Here is a 17,012-nt window from a genome sequence, read left to right on the forward strand (position 1 = left end):
GGTGTAATATATAGGGTGGATAATGTTAATGGTGAGTTTGAGTTAACGTTGTGGTTAAGATCTTCAGATACGAGCTGTAGGGATTTAGGGAATTATCCTTGTGACTACTACTTTATTTTAGTACATGGCTTAGCTACGTATTTTATTACATAGCTTACGAAATAACGATCTAGAATTACGTAGGTGGTACTATTATTTTACATGTAAGTTAGAATCATCCGCAGCGTAGAAGAATTTTCCCATAAATCTTCACGTGGCGGATCATTTTTCTAGTATCAAACTACGCTCTATTTAACGAGTCAGCAGAGGTAAATAAAGCTATCAGATGAAAATCTATAAAATGCTATAGTATAGCTGCAAGTGAGCAATATCCATTTTTAATTTCTCGTAAATTGAACACTTTCAAATATATACAAAAAATACACTAAAGATCTTCTATAAAACTCATCGATTTCGTACGAACACATTCTTTCAGTGATCCGTGCACAATCTACAGCCATTAGGACCATCAAGAGGGATTCCGTTCTCAATTTTCGCAAGCAGTCAGTGACTGTTCAATCGTCTCGTTAAGTTCCATCCCGGGCAATGGTAACGTGCACGCAACTATTCCGCGATTCCGTTATCCGCTATTAATCCACGGCACGAAGGCGATCGATTTATATCGTAATCGCTCGCGCTGGTGTACGATTTCACGGCGAGGCGAGAAAAATGGCCCCATGGTCCCTGGACGAGCGTGACGCGCGCGGTAATCATCATTATCGCGTCAGGATCGCGTAATCCGAACCGAGCCTTTCCCATCGTATACAACCGAGATAGAATGCGTACAACGAGAACGAAGGAAAATTCTCGTTCCGTGTAGGCCTCCGATAAACCTGAGATTACAGGGAAATCGGCGCGATCACAGTCATAAGTGATTTCAAGGTTTCTCAGTCGGGACCGTAGATAACTTTTGATTGCACGGATCGCGCTTCCTCTTTCTTCTTCTTCTTCTTTTTATCCCTCTTTTTTACTATCTTACATAGTAAAAATGGTTTGTATGATGTTTAGCGATGGATAGAAGCTATGAGGATCGTTTAAAGGAAACTTTCAATCTGAAGGTTTTTATTCGAAAATTCAGTAGAATGTTCCAGCTATAATCAGACAGGTACGATGATCATAGCTTCTCGAGGAATCGAAAAAGTTGCGATTTTATCTATGTTATTTTCTGGCGTTCTTCAGTTCATTTCCGATTCGTGAGCTTTCCTCGTTTCTCGCTGAAAATAGTTCCTCTAGAATTTTCTGTATTATGGGATACTTGGCCTTTCATTAAGATTAATAACGATTGATTTCTTGGTTTACGATACTCAATTAATTATATTCTCTATGTTAAAAAATATATACATCTAATATATAATATAGGAATTTTTATCTATTTCGTTGTAATTTAATATCTAATTTTATATATCAGTTCCCTATGTATTTGTAACATATTCTCAGCTGTTCGTACAACGTTTCACTTGATCCAGTCCACCTCTAAAGAACTCTATCCGATACTAAATATAATTCCAAAGCATCATCTGTCTTTCATTCTCTAAGACCACAGATCCACAGAATCGTCATTTGATTCATATTATCTCATGCCACGCAATCCATCAGGACACAATATGTATTATTCTATAATAGGATCGGCTGGCTGTGCCAATATATAACCACAAGCGTGCAAACAACGAAAGGAGCATCGCGTCGCGGTAGAATTCCGATTGTTACTGAAACACTTCTCCCAGAGTAGCGTTCGATTGTTTGCAGCAATTAGAACAGGTGTCCGCAATTAGCGGCGTGGAGAAGTCTTTGGAGCGCGAAAGGGTCGCGAAACCGGCGTCGTATTTCGCGGAATATCTCCTTAGCGACCGTGGAAGCGTGCAATTACCAACCGCCAATTAATCGTAATTAAGGGACGAAGATCGCCCTGGTGACCGTTTCCACGTATCATTATATGGAACGTCGCGACCGATCGACTATCTAACTGAATATAACGGGATACTCTAAGAGTAATTCGTCGTCGTGAGGTAATCGTGTTAAGTAATTCGTAGCATATTATCGTTGTGTAGATTGATGGAACAACCTTAATTACTATGGTTAACAGACGGAGTGACGGTAATAGAGAATAGAGAAACAAATAGATGTGTGGTGGAATGTTGGAAGATCACTTAGTAGTAGTTATTATATATAATATTATATATATTATATAAATAATATTTAGCATTATTCTTCTGTATAATTAAATAATCGAAAATTGATTCTAGATATTCGTTATGGCCGTTAAGTTAAGAGAGTTTCGTTAAGTTGATATTAAGCGTGATTTTAGTACATTAATTGTATGTATAGAGGAGATGAAAAATAAGAGTTGATTGTGGGAATAGAAATTTCGTACGAATAAAATATTTACACCAACCGATTGATGATGAATTTCAAGTTATATTAAAGATGCGAATTGTTTTATATTTTGGCAAATAATATAGTTATTTTACTATGGATTGTATATCGACTTATTTAACTATTTTTGATATATTTATTTACATTGTTATTTATGTATAGATATAATTTTTTATTCACATTAACGAATAAAATCCCTAAATGAGAATAATGGTAAAATTATTACGTTAAAAAATTATAGAATTTCATAGACATTATATCTACCTTCTTCCACTTCATAAACCATCACTTATCGATTACTATTAAAAATCAATGGTACCTTCAACCAGTTTAATTAAATACAAAAGATCAAAAGAGAACATTCTATACTTCGTAATATCTACTATTCCAAGTCACATGATATTACAGAGTAAAATTCAAACGTTCGTTGGCGAGTGATCGAGCACCGAAATTCAACTAGATACATGTCGTTAATTGACCCAGATCGTTATGGGCGTCACCGATTGCAGAGGAGCCGCTTTTCGGCCCGCTTCGTCTTCCTGGTATATAACGGAACGACTCGCCGAAAACTTTCTCCGACGCTGACCTATTATCGGCCTGCCATTATCATCGTTGTTTCGCGCAGTCGGTTAAGGTTAGTGGGTAACCGCGGTTTGTTGAATTACGAGCCGAGTGTCACGTTGAACGAGACTCAGGTTTTTCAGACTGGAACGATATCTTCGTGGAAATCTTCTTATTGCGGATAATATCGCCTTGCTAAGACTGAGTTACACGCAGATCTCTTTTAATTTCTTGTGAGATTTTGAATCACTTAAACAGTGTTTATGTTGGTATCATTAAAAACGGTATAAATGTTCCGATGTTTGGTATAGATATGAGGAATTCTTTTTTTTTTCTATAAGTAATACTGCAGGTTATGCACCATTTATAATATCTGTGTAGCTACCATAATATCAGAACTTATGATTGGTGCATAATTTACGAGTATTTTATGAACCAACCGAATGATAATTTTTGACAGAAATTTTATTTGATTATTTAATTATTTACCATAGATAAGAAACAATGTGTGTGTTTGTGTGAGCGTGCGCGTGTGCATGTTGCAATGTTATTTGGTATGGATGTCGACCTCATCTAGAACGAGGTATCAATTCCACGATTTCACCAGATCACAGTGGATTTTGCGCGTAGGTGTCATTTGAAAACTGCTCTCGAAAGTCTTTGCGTAATGCCTCGACTCGGTGAATTTAAAGTCGGAGATAATTCCGTAAGAATCCGATATCGAAAAGTGCAAATAAAATTCTTGTGAGGAGTTTCTTGATCGAGAAAGTCAAATAATTTTATCGTAAGAATATTTTCCTCAAGAAACGCGTGTCTCATTTCGTTGCAGAGACAATTATGTAAATGACGGTAGTTACGCAACTATCACGCAATTCCGTGTATATGTCACGCAGATATCCAAAATATACAATTACTTACACGACTGTTATGCATTACAGAAGTTTAATTAATGTATTAAATTTTTACTGCTGGGGTTATTTATAGCTTACTTTGAAGTAAGTGAATTAACTTATACATGTTTAAGCGTCAAAGCGCTAAAAAATGCAGTAATATCATTAACAAAGTACAGAGTATGAGTTATTGTTTTATCAAGGTACGAGAAATATATTAGAATGGATAAATTGAAAGCTTAAAAAGGAGTTGTTGCATTGAAGATCATTTTATTAATGTAACCAATATGGTGGTGTTATATTTATTTCATTGATTCATTTCTGCAACTTTGTATTAGTTCTTTATGTTAACATTGGCATTCGATAGAAAAGTTCAATTCACCACAAGTAACTAATCGTTTAAACTCGTATTTCCACCGTTCCACCCCACCGAATCTATTAAACTTCTCCACTCGATTAAACTCGAAACGCACCGGGCAAAGTATAATTAATCCACAAAGAGTATGCCGGTTTCGCAATTAAATCGATTCGTCTTGCACCTTGCTTGACCAGAGATTAAAGTAGTCTCTCATCGGATGATGTGTAACACCTGCGGGGTTCGACTCAAAATCAATAAAATTGACAAAAATTTTACTACCGTGCACAATTACATTCTTCGTTTATGTATATTGCAGAATATTTGTCGATAACTACAGTTTTTATAAAAATAGAATGCTACAAAATTTCATTCCAAGTTTAGCGTTATACCCAAGTACTAAACAAGCAGAAAAACGCATAGAGAAATTAAAAAGAAAACTTCGAGTAAACGGAAATATAACCTATTTTTTGTGATAAAGAAACGGAATACAATCTGTAGAACATATGTAAATTCTGCTCGGCTAATAATGCGCATAAGTATCTCGAGTAAAATCCCTTGCTTCGAAGCTTCTATCGTTCGTTTTTCACGTGGCCGCTGACCCACGCGAGTAGTGGCTCGTTATTAATCGCGGTTCTGCATATACAGTGAGTCATCAGAGAGGCCAGAGCCGCGTACAAAAGTAACCACGATAAGAGGATGATCCGTGGATCGAACCGGTTCGGAGATAAGGAAGATAACCAAGAGGAGACTCGTCACACGAGAAATTGATCAAGAAACGAGCCCGTTCCAATTTTCATCGCGGCCACGGAAACGGGCTCGGACTCTGCCGTTGCTTTTTCTCGTCTCTTCTTTTGAGCCACGATCACTGACAATTGCCATCCGACCGAGGTAATAAATTCCTCGCCACTTATGTCATAAATGCGACACCGAGGATCATCCTTTTCTCAAACCTCTGGAAAAACTCTATGGAGTTCGAGTTATTTCTTCGATTCTATTACAATGACGATTCGCTTGGATCTGTTCGAAGGGAATTTAAGATGGATTATGTATGTTGTTGTACAAGCTACGTAGTATTAAGTTGTCCGAAAAGTGTCTTTCTTTTACAGACACGTCTTTTACAACGATGAATCTTTATACAAACATGAAATTTAATCTGTCGAACGTTGTGATCTTTACGTGATTACGTGATACGTGATTCGATAAAATAATATAAAACGAAAAATGTTGTGTATCCATTATTTCCTTATAAAACGAAAGAAACTTTTCGGACGACCTAATGCATAACAATATACATAGATGCGTCTTTCCAAATTTATATTTTTATGAAAATTGAACAAACGATTAAAGAAATGAGAAGGAAATGGAATCTGAATAAACATTTATTTATTATTCAACAAACATTTAGCGATTTATTTATTATGGAATAAACATTTATTGGGCAACAAATCTTTTTCAAACTTTTCCTTCCTTTCTCCAACTAAATCTCAAGGTAAATTTCCACCTGAATGAGCAGCTCTAAGTGAGAAGCTAGTGAGAGAGAAAGACAGCAAGAGTAGCAATTAACGGAATATCCGATTAAGATCCAGCCGTGAAGTTTCCCAGGAAGGTCGGTTCTTCTTTCGTCGAAAAGAAGTACCGTTCGGTTGGCCCGTCAATTCTGAGTAATCCTAATTGACCGGTCGGGATGATTTGCACAGAGGAAAGTCACTTGGAAGATTTGCTAGTTGGCAGAATATGGTGTAAATAAAAAATGGTGGTTTCTCTAACAGAAGATGACCGATTCTATGTTCTACGTAATTCTCTTGTTTGACATATTCGACTGCTCATTAACATTCGAGACGACGACTCTTCCGTGAGAATGTAAACTTGCCTGAGTACAGTAGGTGACGTTTCATTGGAGAACTGTGTCGAATCGTCTCTATAGGTTCTAGGTACACGACAGAATTTATAAATAGAAAGTTCAGAGAAACAAAAGGCAGAGGAAGAAAGTGTTACGTCCGGTGACTCTTAACATAAACCAGAAAGCATCCCTCAATCAAGACGACCATAAGCTGTACAAATGTAATTAGTCGGACCTCAATAATCCTAAGGAACCTAAGGAACCCAATCCTCAATTGTTATAAAAGATCTTCAAGTCGAGAAATTCCTTATGGTTATTGTTCAATCAGGTAAAAAAAAAAAAAAAAAAAAATCAGGTGAAAAGGAAGGTCGGGTTTTTCTCATGTTCAACGGCCATTTCCACCCGCAAACGACCGGTGGTGGAGCGACCAACCCCAGCAATAATTTTCCCCTGTGACAGCATCGTCATCGAACTTCACTGGTTTATCAGCCTTAGATCAGTCAACATTTCTTGACTGGTTTTTCATCCGTTGACCGGTCAATGTCTTGACTGGTTGTTCGTTCATTGATCAGTCATCAGTTGTAACTTACTATTTACACGTCTCTGAGAATACGTCTATACCCATGACGCGTAGCTATTTATATCTACAAAGTTGTTGGAATAAAGTATATATTATAACCTGCTACTTCGGTGTTATAATCAGTCAACCACCTCTATTATCCTAATCGAAATAGGGGATCGACCAATCCGTGGCATCGATTACCTAATCGTAACGAGAATTTACTACTCTCGTTGATGCGATCTACCGCGAAAGTGTCTCTCCGCGAACGGTCGAACAGAAAGAGCTTATATATTTTATGATAAAAATTCGGAGAAAGGAATATTGGAATCCCTGAGACTCGAAGTTTCATAGAATAATACGTGAAGTGGTTTTTCTAGGATAAGAACGCATGTAGTAGAACTCTGATATTGCAATATTGTAAAGAACTTTTCCTCCTGCAAAAAGCTGTATTATTATAATTATCTACGAACTCATTTTTGGGATTGTTGTCGTTTTGCTTGGCCGAATTCATAGAAAGGTTTATCGCGGAAGGATGGAGAAACGGCTTAGGATTTCTTTCCATAGTGTTTGTTTGCTAATTGAGGAGAGGATTCGCGGTAGAGACCGTTTCGCTTGGCCCTGTCCTAATTAGCGAATTTTTATTGCGAGAAGAGCCGCTCTAATGGCTCTCTACGGATTTTGAGTAGCAATTAAGGAGCCTTCTACAGAAGACTAATTTGGTGAATCGTTAGAATAGACAGGACAATTTGAAACTCGTGTTTATTCGCGGTATCCTGTACTCTAATTAACGATTCTAATTTTCGATCCTTCGAAACCGTTTTGCCAGAGATCCGAGCAAGTGTATTTCATGATATAACATGATTAGTTGTCTGATTCCTTACTATCGCGATCATCGAAACTCTTTTTCAGATAAAAGACTGACTCTATCTTTCTTTGGTATTTTTTACTGATTATCGCACTATAGATATTTATGAATTTATTGAAAATTAAAAGATATAGGAATGCACATAATATACAGATATAGAAAATCCGAAATGCACTAATTGTTATATGTAATACATATAATGCATTTAGCGGAAGAAGCAAATCTTCGATGGGCTTCCTTTCCTTTAGCATTGCTCGTAAAAATTTGAATTTGCATAAACATCAGTAGGTTACTAATTATTTATCATAGCAACATATAATAACATTTACGTCAATCATAACAATTGTATTGAACGATGTTTACAGATACAATGTATATAATACATGCTAATTAAGAAATCTCAGAATCCTCAGAAACATTCAGAAACTGTAAGGAACCGAAAACTAAACACGTAACATAAAACCGCGAAAATTATAATTTTCTTGCCACCACGCAGCCGTTTTGAAACGAAATGCGCGATGAACGTGCGGTGTGGCAGTCATCCACCTCATCATCCCCTTTGTTTGCCGCCGCTCCTGTGTTATCATCATCCTCGTGCTTCCTTCGACGAGATCGACGCTTCCACACATCGTCGTACACGTAACCCGTATTCGAAGCCTGGCCAGACAACCTGGCAACGTTGTAAAACCCATTCTTCTACCTTCCCCTCTCTCACCTGTTACCTGTCCAACGTCCCCACCGTACGAACACCTATGATTGTCTCTGTTTCGCCTGCACGAAAAATCTGTTCCTCTTCGTTCGTCGTTGCCCGCGGACAATCAGGTAAACGTAAACCCAGGCCTGGTGTACCGTCACTTCACGCTCGGTTCTTGAATCAGTCGAGGCAACGCCGTCGAGACGCGTGCTGCTTCCACCTTTCTTCGATCGATCGATCGCCTATCGCGAGTAAGTACGACGTAGTTTCGATTCGTGACGATTTCGAGCGAGTTTGGAAGTTTAAAGACGACGGGATCTCTGGGATTTGGTTCGTGACATAGGAAGTACGGCTTTGCTGAGCTTGAGAAATCGGCTGAGGGATTCTGAGGTGAGTTTCTTCAGAGTTTTGGAAGTTTTGATTCGTAGAATGTAATAGATAATAGTCTCTCGGTTTAAGTTTCTAGTCAGTTCCTAATTAGTTGGTTATTCAAGTGATTGTTAGTTATCGACAGTTAGAACATTATGTCTGATACAAGATATTTACAAGATATTTATGTGTGATCATAGATCTTAAAGACGTCTAAAGGAAACTAAACTTGTGTCAGTCTAGAAGTCTAAGCTTGTTACAAAATACAGTCTGTTTCTGTCGAGTGGTAAAAATAATTTGTACCATGTGCGTGACATGGTCTTATAAAGCAAGAGGGACATTTTAATTTCTGCCCAACAATTGTTGTAATGGTTTGAATTGGTTTAAAAATCTTTAGGAATAAAAGTAAATCTGAATCTGTAGAAGTTGAAAAGTTGAATAGTTCCCTAATATACAAATATTTATTAACATTCGAACATTTTAACATAAGAATGTTCAACCTCTTATCTTCACACCTTTCATACAATTTTCTCAACCTCTCCTTCTTCGACGAAACTTTCCCGGAAATAAAAAATATCTTAATCGGAAATATCGCGTGAGAAATATATCTAACCAATAAAACGAAGCTTTACTCCAAACGCAAGTGATGTGTGTACAAAAATGAAGAAAATCTGTTTAAGCCTCGTAATCGACGAGATAACGTGTAGGTACGATCATTATCATCGGTCCGGTTCTTGTGAATCGACGACCAATCGATTACATAACGCGTACACGCGTCGATGATCATCGAGAATTTCGAACGATGGTTAATTAGCGTGGCTAATACATCTTTCACAGCGATCATGGTAAATCGATTCTTTTCATACGAGGAACGCTATGCGGTTGTGTGTTCGCTTTTGCGCAGCAAGAATCGCTCGGCTACTTTCGACGCGATTTTTCCTCCTGCTCTGACGGTTTTAATTGGTGAACACCGGAGTGGAAAAAGATTTCTTCGATTTCTCGAACGAGGATGTGGAAACTGGGCAAACTGTCCGTTTCTAAACCAGAAAAATGATGGTCGATGAATGGATCTTTACGTACTTATGGGATATTCGAATATATAAAAGAGTATATAGTATACGATACATATGATAATATACGATATATATATTATATACTATAATTATACATATAATATACAACGTACATTGTACGTTAACGTATACAAATTATCCACAGAGAAGCACAATTATAATATCAAGATTACAGGATAAAAGTATAATAAGTACGCTTCCGGTAATTTTTTCATTTTGACTAAAAATAGGAAAACAAGAAATGCAACGTGCTGTTAGGTTCGAAGATATACATACTTTAATGCTGTTTTCATCTTATCTGCAAATCATTCTCTATCTAAACTATCGTTAAATAAATAACCAGATAAAAGCTGTCGAAGATCAAGTAGAATGATTATCCACTGCAAAAATGCATCGATTATCTTATCTGAAACTCTTTCTCTATCTAAACGGGCGCCAGCAACGTTCTCGTTGGTTTTTTCAAGCCTATCGATGACTTCTTTCTACTGCCAAAAAAAAAAAAACACGCGATCTGGGTTTGCGGCGCTTCGATTAAGAAACCACGGTCTGCCTGATGAAATCTCGACGCAGCCATGGAGAAATCATTAAGCCGCTCGCAATCGTTCCAGGTGCGTGCATTATGCGCGTGCAGGTGCACGTGCAACGACTAGTTTGTCTATTACTTTTATTTCCATTTCTCTTATTTAAACGTTAGTCTGTTATCGTAACTTCGAATGCAAATGTTTGATTATCAGTCGAAGCTGCTGACCAAATCAAAATGGGTTAAATTCAAATGGAGCGTTGTAGCTCTATCAATATATAATAATAATATATCTATACATATCGTTATGCGGTCATTTTGAACGAGGTATACCAATTACATTAATTAGTGATGAATTATTAGTTGGAAATAACACTTTATCATTTTATGGAATCGCCAAACTATAATACTAAATTACTTCGTGAAAATTAGACAATAATATATTGTACCACTATATACATACATTTATTATTTAAATATCATTTTAGAAGAACCTTCTTAATCCAGCTCGTAGTCCAATTTAAAAATCTGAGAAGAAAGAGTTTGTCGAGTAAGAAAATATTAGTTTGTCCAAAAAGTTAAGAAGCAACAGTTAAGAATTTGAAGAAAATCTATTTTTTTATGTACTTTTTATTTCTTTATTATTTCTCAAATAATGGCATCCACGTTACATTTCAATCTCTTTCATTTTATTAATATCCAAGAAAGGTTTTAAAACATTACACGTGTAAGAACACACATTACTATCATACTTGCGATAAATTTTATCGACGCTGCAACTAGTGGATTACACGATATATTGGAAAGCTGAGAGAAAAATCCGAAATAATCGTTGCAACAATGCAACAATAGCGTGCATGGGTCAGACATCTGGATAGATGGTCCGAGATTTGTACGAAATGGATTGATAATTTCAATTTAATTGCGCTCACCATCGAAAAATACGGATCTGCCAGTATAACACCGATCCGGTCTCTCGATCTTTTTCTACGGTTTCGTTCGGTGTCGCTCAAGGTAACGCGAGCGCGAAAAAACGGCGGGAGAAACGCGGGACAACAAAAACCGGCGGCTCTCGAGTGCGGATCGTTGCGAAATCGACGAGGTCGCGATTGCACTTGCTCGCTAGAACAATAACGAAACACGCAGAAGTTGGAGAATGGAGACCGCGATAACGTACATCGTATCTGTCGCCGTCTTTAACGCGATTAAAACGAGTTTCCGGTCGCGCTCTGCAATTTCTACATATCTCTCCGTGGGTTGATGTTGGAAAATGGACGAGCAGAGAAGAAAAAGATATTCCAAGTAACGTTGGAATTCTCGGTATTCGTTACTTTCAACACGTTTTCACACTCTTCTTTAGTGTACATAACGATTTCTATTACTTTGTACAGTTGCGCGTTTAAAAGGTTGTCGCAAGAGTGGAGTTTCTAATACTTGACGTATTTTAATTAAATGACGGGCTTTTAGGTTTATTGTTCTTGCAATTGCTACAGGTATGCTAATATTCTTTTGACGAGAGTAATGTCCATAAGTATATAAATATTATTGATAACTTTGATGCTTTAGATAATTTAAGTACTTTATTATTTGTTATTGTTAGTGAGACCTGGACATGTACCTATTTATTTTTATAAAGTTTCCAATATTTAACGTGTTTCAACTTGAAAATTACAAAGTCAGAAAGAGATTCATCAAAATGACAAGACGCAGATTTATTGCTTTTGCTAATACTAGTAAAAATATGTATATGTATTGTTTAGCAAGATTAATTGACTTCTATTAAGATAGCCTGATCGTCTCTGTTAATTTTCATCAGGTCTTTGCTAGAAGAACGAAAATAATTTAAATTGTTGGTAGATCCAGTATTAACTCGATTGCCTGTTTCTTTCTGCGGTTCTTCATTTCTAGGATTGATTCATTCGAGGCTGAATATGTAATTGGCTATGCTGTCTCGTCGTGCGTTAATGATTAAGAAATGACATCGAAGTTCGTTAGATCGTAGACCCACGAGTTCGAAAGCGACAAGAAAGTCCGCAAATGTGTTCGAGAAACTTTTACTTTCAGCGTCGATGTTTTATTATTGTGCAACCGTCGCAATGTGCATGATAGTGGATACAAAAAGTGGTGTGTATAGAAAGTGTTTGTAATGATTTATAACCGGTGATTGTACCAGTTAAAACAATCATTCCGCGTGTCAAATATCGATGATGGAACTCATTCTTGTCTTTCCTGATATTTCAAACAATTTTTTCTTCTCACCATAAACGTATATTGGACATTCTCGAATAAATTAAAAAACATATAAGTTCCCAACACAATTTTTTTGTCTTAACAGTAAAAAATTTTTTAAGTAGGTTACCAATGAAATTTCGTTAAAAAATTCTGCAAAACTGGAATATTCTCAAATTGCGATATTCGATGATCGAAAAGTTGCAGGAGACCTCGGTAACGTCTCTGGCCGGTTCAGCAAGGTTGCCCCGTCGACAACATCTAACTGTTTATTCTATACGGTATCCGAGCAGTCAGTGTGGGAATTCATATTTTTAACCGGTTTGATCGTTTCCTATCGTCCCTCGAAATGTTCCTTTCACCGTTTAACGAAACTGCCACCGTGAAATTCGAGCCGAATCCAGGGTCGAATTGCGTGCACCGTAAGCACCATTCGACGTTTCGTCCCTTGGTTTTGAAGTCGAAGGAGAACAAATTAACCGTGAATATTTATTAACTCGTTGCATTGCCATTCAGTCGTACTTGAAGTACCGAATAAATCGATGGTATAATTAAGTTTAAGAAATGTAAAAACAAAATTAAGGAGAAAGACTTCTTCCAGTTTTATGGTCCATTTTGTTGCGTGCCAAATTCGGGGTCGTTGAATTGCGTGCACTGCTATGCATATAGTGTTCCGTTCTTTGGTTTCCAAGTCGTAGTAGTTTTATTACCATTAATTTACAGAGTAGTATGAACGAGAGTTGAGGCAAACGGCCAAAAGTAGTATCATAAATTGTACATCTTTAATGCTACTATATTATAATTATTAGAATTTATAGAGCAAAAGATGCAGGGAAAACGTAGTATTAACATCTAGTCCGGTAATTGCAAGAACTGTTGCCAATAAAAGAATAATTATTCTCTAAATTCTTCATCCTGAATTCTTCGCTACTTTATCACGCATAAACAGTTTTAAATATCGAATGAATCGAGCTCATTCAAAGATATAAAAACGAAATTAAAATTCTCCTCATTTCATCAGGTGTCTTGTAGAATTCGTTTTTCAGTTTTACGAGGCGGCACTTTAAACTTCTTTTACCGTTTACAAAACGTACAAATGATTTCGCAAGATTCACTGATATCTCACAAAATCACTAAGCTATATAAATACGGACGTTTAAAGCCGAATAATGCTGCAACGTTATATAGCGGTCTCGACGTTACGACATTTGTCGTTTCACCCCTCGAGGATCCACTTTTACGATCGTGCGCCGATTCCGCGGGAATATTACATTAAAATTGTCATTTCCGCGACAGGATCTAGAAATCCCGAGCTTCCCGTGGCCCAAAGCCACGATAATATCGACGTATAATTCGCGTTCCTTCGCTCCGACCGCTGATCCTTGAGAGATCCGGGATAAACAAGATCGTAAAACTCGCGTGGATCGGTTCGTTCCACGAACACGAATGCGACCTGCTCCTTCTTCCAAGCTTTAATCTCGGGGAATAGTTAATTGCGTGTGACCCTCTCCTTGAGGTTCGTCGCTTCACCAAATTAAATTTCATCCACGGAAGTGTACGAATACAGGAGAAATATAAAAGATCGATCTTTCTCGCGAAATTGTTTAATTTCTTGCGATGATTATATGATTGGTTGTTCACTAATTTGCTATTATTCTTTGTGAGGAGAAAATTGGATTAAGACGTATTCTGTGAAAATTCTGTAACTTCCTTTGATATTCCTTTCGATCTGTCTGTTCTTAAGACGATGCTTTCAAGAAAAATATATTTGACTGTGAAATTGAGATTCTTCGATAGATAGAAAAATTCTAATCAACATAATAAAAGTTAGAGACATAAGGTTGAAGAACGTATGTGGATCATTATGAAAAAATTGACGAAGTTAGTTAATAACGAATGAATGGCATAGGATGCTTCGTTTTCTGTGTCTGATTACGATTCAGATCATGCCGGTGGAGTGTCCAGCCGGCGTGGCCCAGTGACATTCTTCTTTTCTTTGTCACGTAGCTTGCATGACCCATTGCCCTCGACTGGCAATGACCACGATGTTCTCGTTTGCTTTTTATCGCGTTGGACTGTGATGCCACCGCGGCAGAAAATGTCACGAGTCATTTTCACGCGGTTCTCAGGAAATCACCGTACAAATTTGACGTCGAAACGAATCAGGTTATTTAGCAGCACGACATTTTCATTAGCATCACGAAGTCTTTGAAAATTCTGTTCGGTAAATATCAACACTTTAATGACTGGCAACATCAATTAGCTTGGTACTTTCACTAAAGAAATTCCATCATTAATGGATGATCTTTTTTGGAGCACGGTGTTAATACACTAGCGTACATTTCCCTCGTTTGAGATAAAAATCACATGACACAGATGTTAAATGTTCCAAGACTTTCTCCTCGCGAAAATCTGACTAAGTATCCAAATTAGACACGTGATGTTAATAAACTATTTATAGATTTCTCTAAATGCATTCACATCCTTTACATTCTAATCAAAATAAAAAAAAATAACCGAAAGGAGTAAATAAACTTTCACGATATACCAAATGCTATGACGATTAAGGAATTGAAATGGAAAATGATTAATTGTGATGAGCAAAGAATGAAAAGGGAGCACGTGTCTATTAATCGTACTTATCACTGTGGTTTTGATAATTTCCTAATGATTTTTGGATTTACTTAATCCATTAAGGACCAACGTTGCGTTAACGCAACGTTTAATTTGCAATCTTCTATCGATCAATTTACATTATCGAATTCTGCTTTTTAAATTCGTATCTAAGAAATGAAATCCGAAAAATTCGCTCGACATTCTTTTTGTCGTTATCCTAGATCCTCAATTAAATTAATAAAAATTCAAATATTTGAAAGATTATAACAAATTTACCTATTACCTGATCCTTAATGGCTTAACTTTTCATAAGTGTCCTAATACTCGGATAACTAACGAACAAGGACCTAAATCGTTCACCACGCAAACTGTACAATTGCAACTTGATCAGCAAAAACTGTCTGCATTTGTTTCAGAGAATCTAAAAAAGCCACAGGGACTAAGAAAAAGAGATCATGGAATCCTGGTTGAGCGACGTGCAGCGCGTACGAATTCCACGGCCGAAATTCGGTAGCGGGAACTCGGTGAGACGGTCGAATTCCACGGTACAGCACGTGCGACCGGAAGTGCTCTCGCGGCAGACCCAGGACGTGGCTAAGGCCACAGAAGAGTTACGACAGGCTCTCCAAGACAAGCTTTGACTGGCCGATCATCGATAAGGGACCAGCAAGAATTGATCGAGCAAAACACATTCGAGTTCGAGAGTCATCGTTGTATAAGATTCTGTACCAGGCCGTCGCTTTGTCGCCTGTCCACTTTCTTCCGCCATAACCAGAGGACGAATCGTTGTTTCGTGTTATTTCGTGACATGTTCCGTTCCAGACTCGCGGCAAAGCCATTCTTGCGAAAAGGACAATAGAACTCGACGCTCGAGGATGAATGTTGTCGGACTTCCGGATTTCGCCGAGTGATGATGATGAACTGTGCTCGAGAAAAGTCGCGAATGGGGGAAACGGAGCGTTTGGTACGTCTGTGAAGGTGGATGCTGAATATTGTCGAAACGTGAATGTGGATGACAGTGTAATAGAACGGTGGTTGCTCGGATTTTTCAATGAGAATTTAATAGAAATATTCGTAAGCTTGGAAATAATTTTCAGAGCGAACGCTCATGCAAATTCGTGTTTTTACAAGCAGATAGAAGGACCGATATAAAGAATTCAAACTTGAATAGGAGCATTGAATGAAACTACTCATTTATATTGTTAGGAGACGGTAATGTGCGAATAACTAGCGTTCTATTGCGTGTGGTCTATCGTCTGAAACGTGTGTGAATACGAGTCAGTATTAGGAATCATATTTGTTCTCTGTGAAACTACATTCGGCGAGGCTATGTACAGTTTGCCAGTAGTCGCTTTCTGTTACGATTTCCATATCAAAACCATGCTTCCTTCGAACCTTTTGTAATTTATGCACGCGACGTTTGTTTCTTCTTTCAATGTTAAAAAGAGACTGAAAGATAAAAACCTGTTGAAACCGTAAAGTACGTGTCGATTATTTCATTCTCTTGCGCCATTTCCCCCTTAAAAAGACTAGAATTTAATTAAACTAAGGAATCGAATAAAAACTAAATTAAAAAGTACATTAATTAAACTATAATTGTCAATACATACTGCTGGTAAATAAACGATAAAGATGAAAAAAATATGAAAAAAGAAAATAGCTACATCGGCGATAAAGTATTAAAAGAAGTATTTAAATGACACATTTACGACTTCGTTGCGTCGTAAAGGTAAAAAAGAGATTCTTTTCTCGATCTCGGGCTCCTCTTCAAGGATATCAAGCAGCTCGTTTGCGCTCGGTCGACGATCTCTCGTCCCAAGGCCAGCAAAAGTCCATCAACGTTAACCGCCGCGAAATAGAGACATTTCGCGGCTGGTTCGGGCCATGCTATCTGTACACCATGATCGATCGGGCCTGGATAATTAATTCAGACTTGGAACACCTCCTTCGACTGGCTACGGGATCTCGTCGAGCGGATATACGGGCCATGGTGAACATCGATCGACCTGGCGTGATCAACGTC

General features: G+C 37.5%; 1 protein-coding gene and 1 long non-coding RNA gene across 8 annotated transcripts in view; one reads left to right on the forward strand and one right to left on the reverse strand.

Moving 5' to 3' along the window:
* LOC117233001 (whirlin) overlaps positions 1-17,012 on the reverse strand; it is a 105,864-nt gene that overhangs the window by 11,043 nt on the left and 77,809 nt on the right. The window lies entirely within an intron of this gene.
* LOC117233007 lies at positions 7,976-16,469 on the forward strand. The gene is made up of 2 exons (XR_004493246.1): positions 7,976-8,572; positions 15,406-16,469. It is a non-coding gene; the product is annotated as an uncharacterized LOC117233007 (long non-coding RNA).

This window comes from Bombus vosnesenskii, unplaced genomic scaffold (assembly GCF_011952255.1).
Source record: "Bombus vosnesenskii isolate JDL3184/JDL3185 unplaced genomic scaffold, Bvos_JDL3184-5_v1.1 scf7180000013294, whole genome shotgun sequence".
Taxonomy (NCBI): Eukaryota; Metazoa; Arthropoda; class Insecta; order Hymenoptera; family Apidae; genus Bombus; species Bombus vosnesenskii.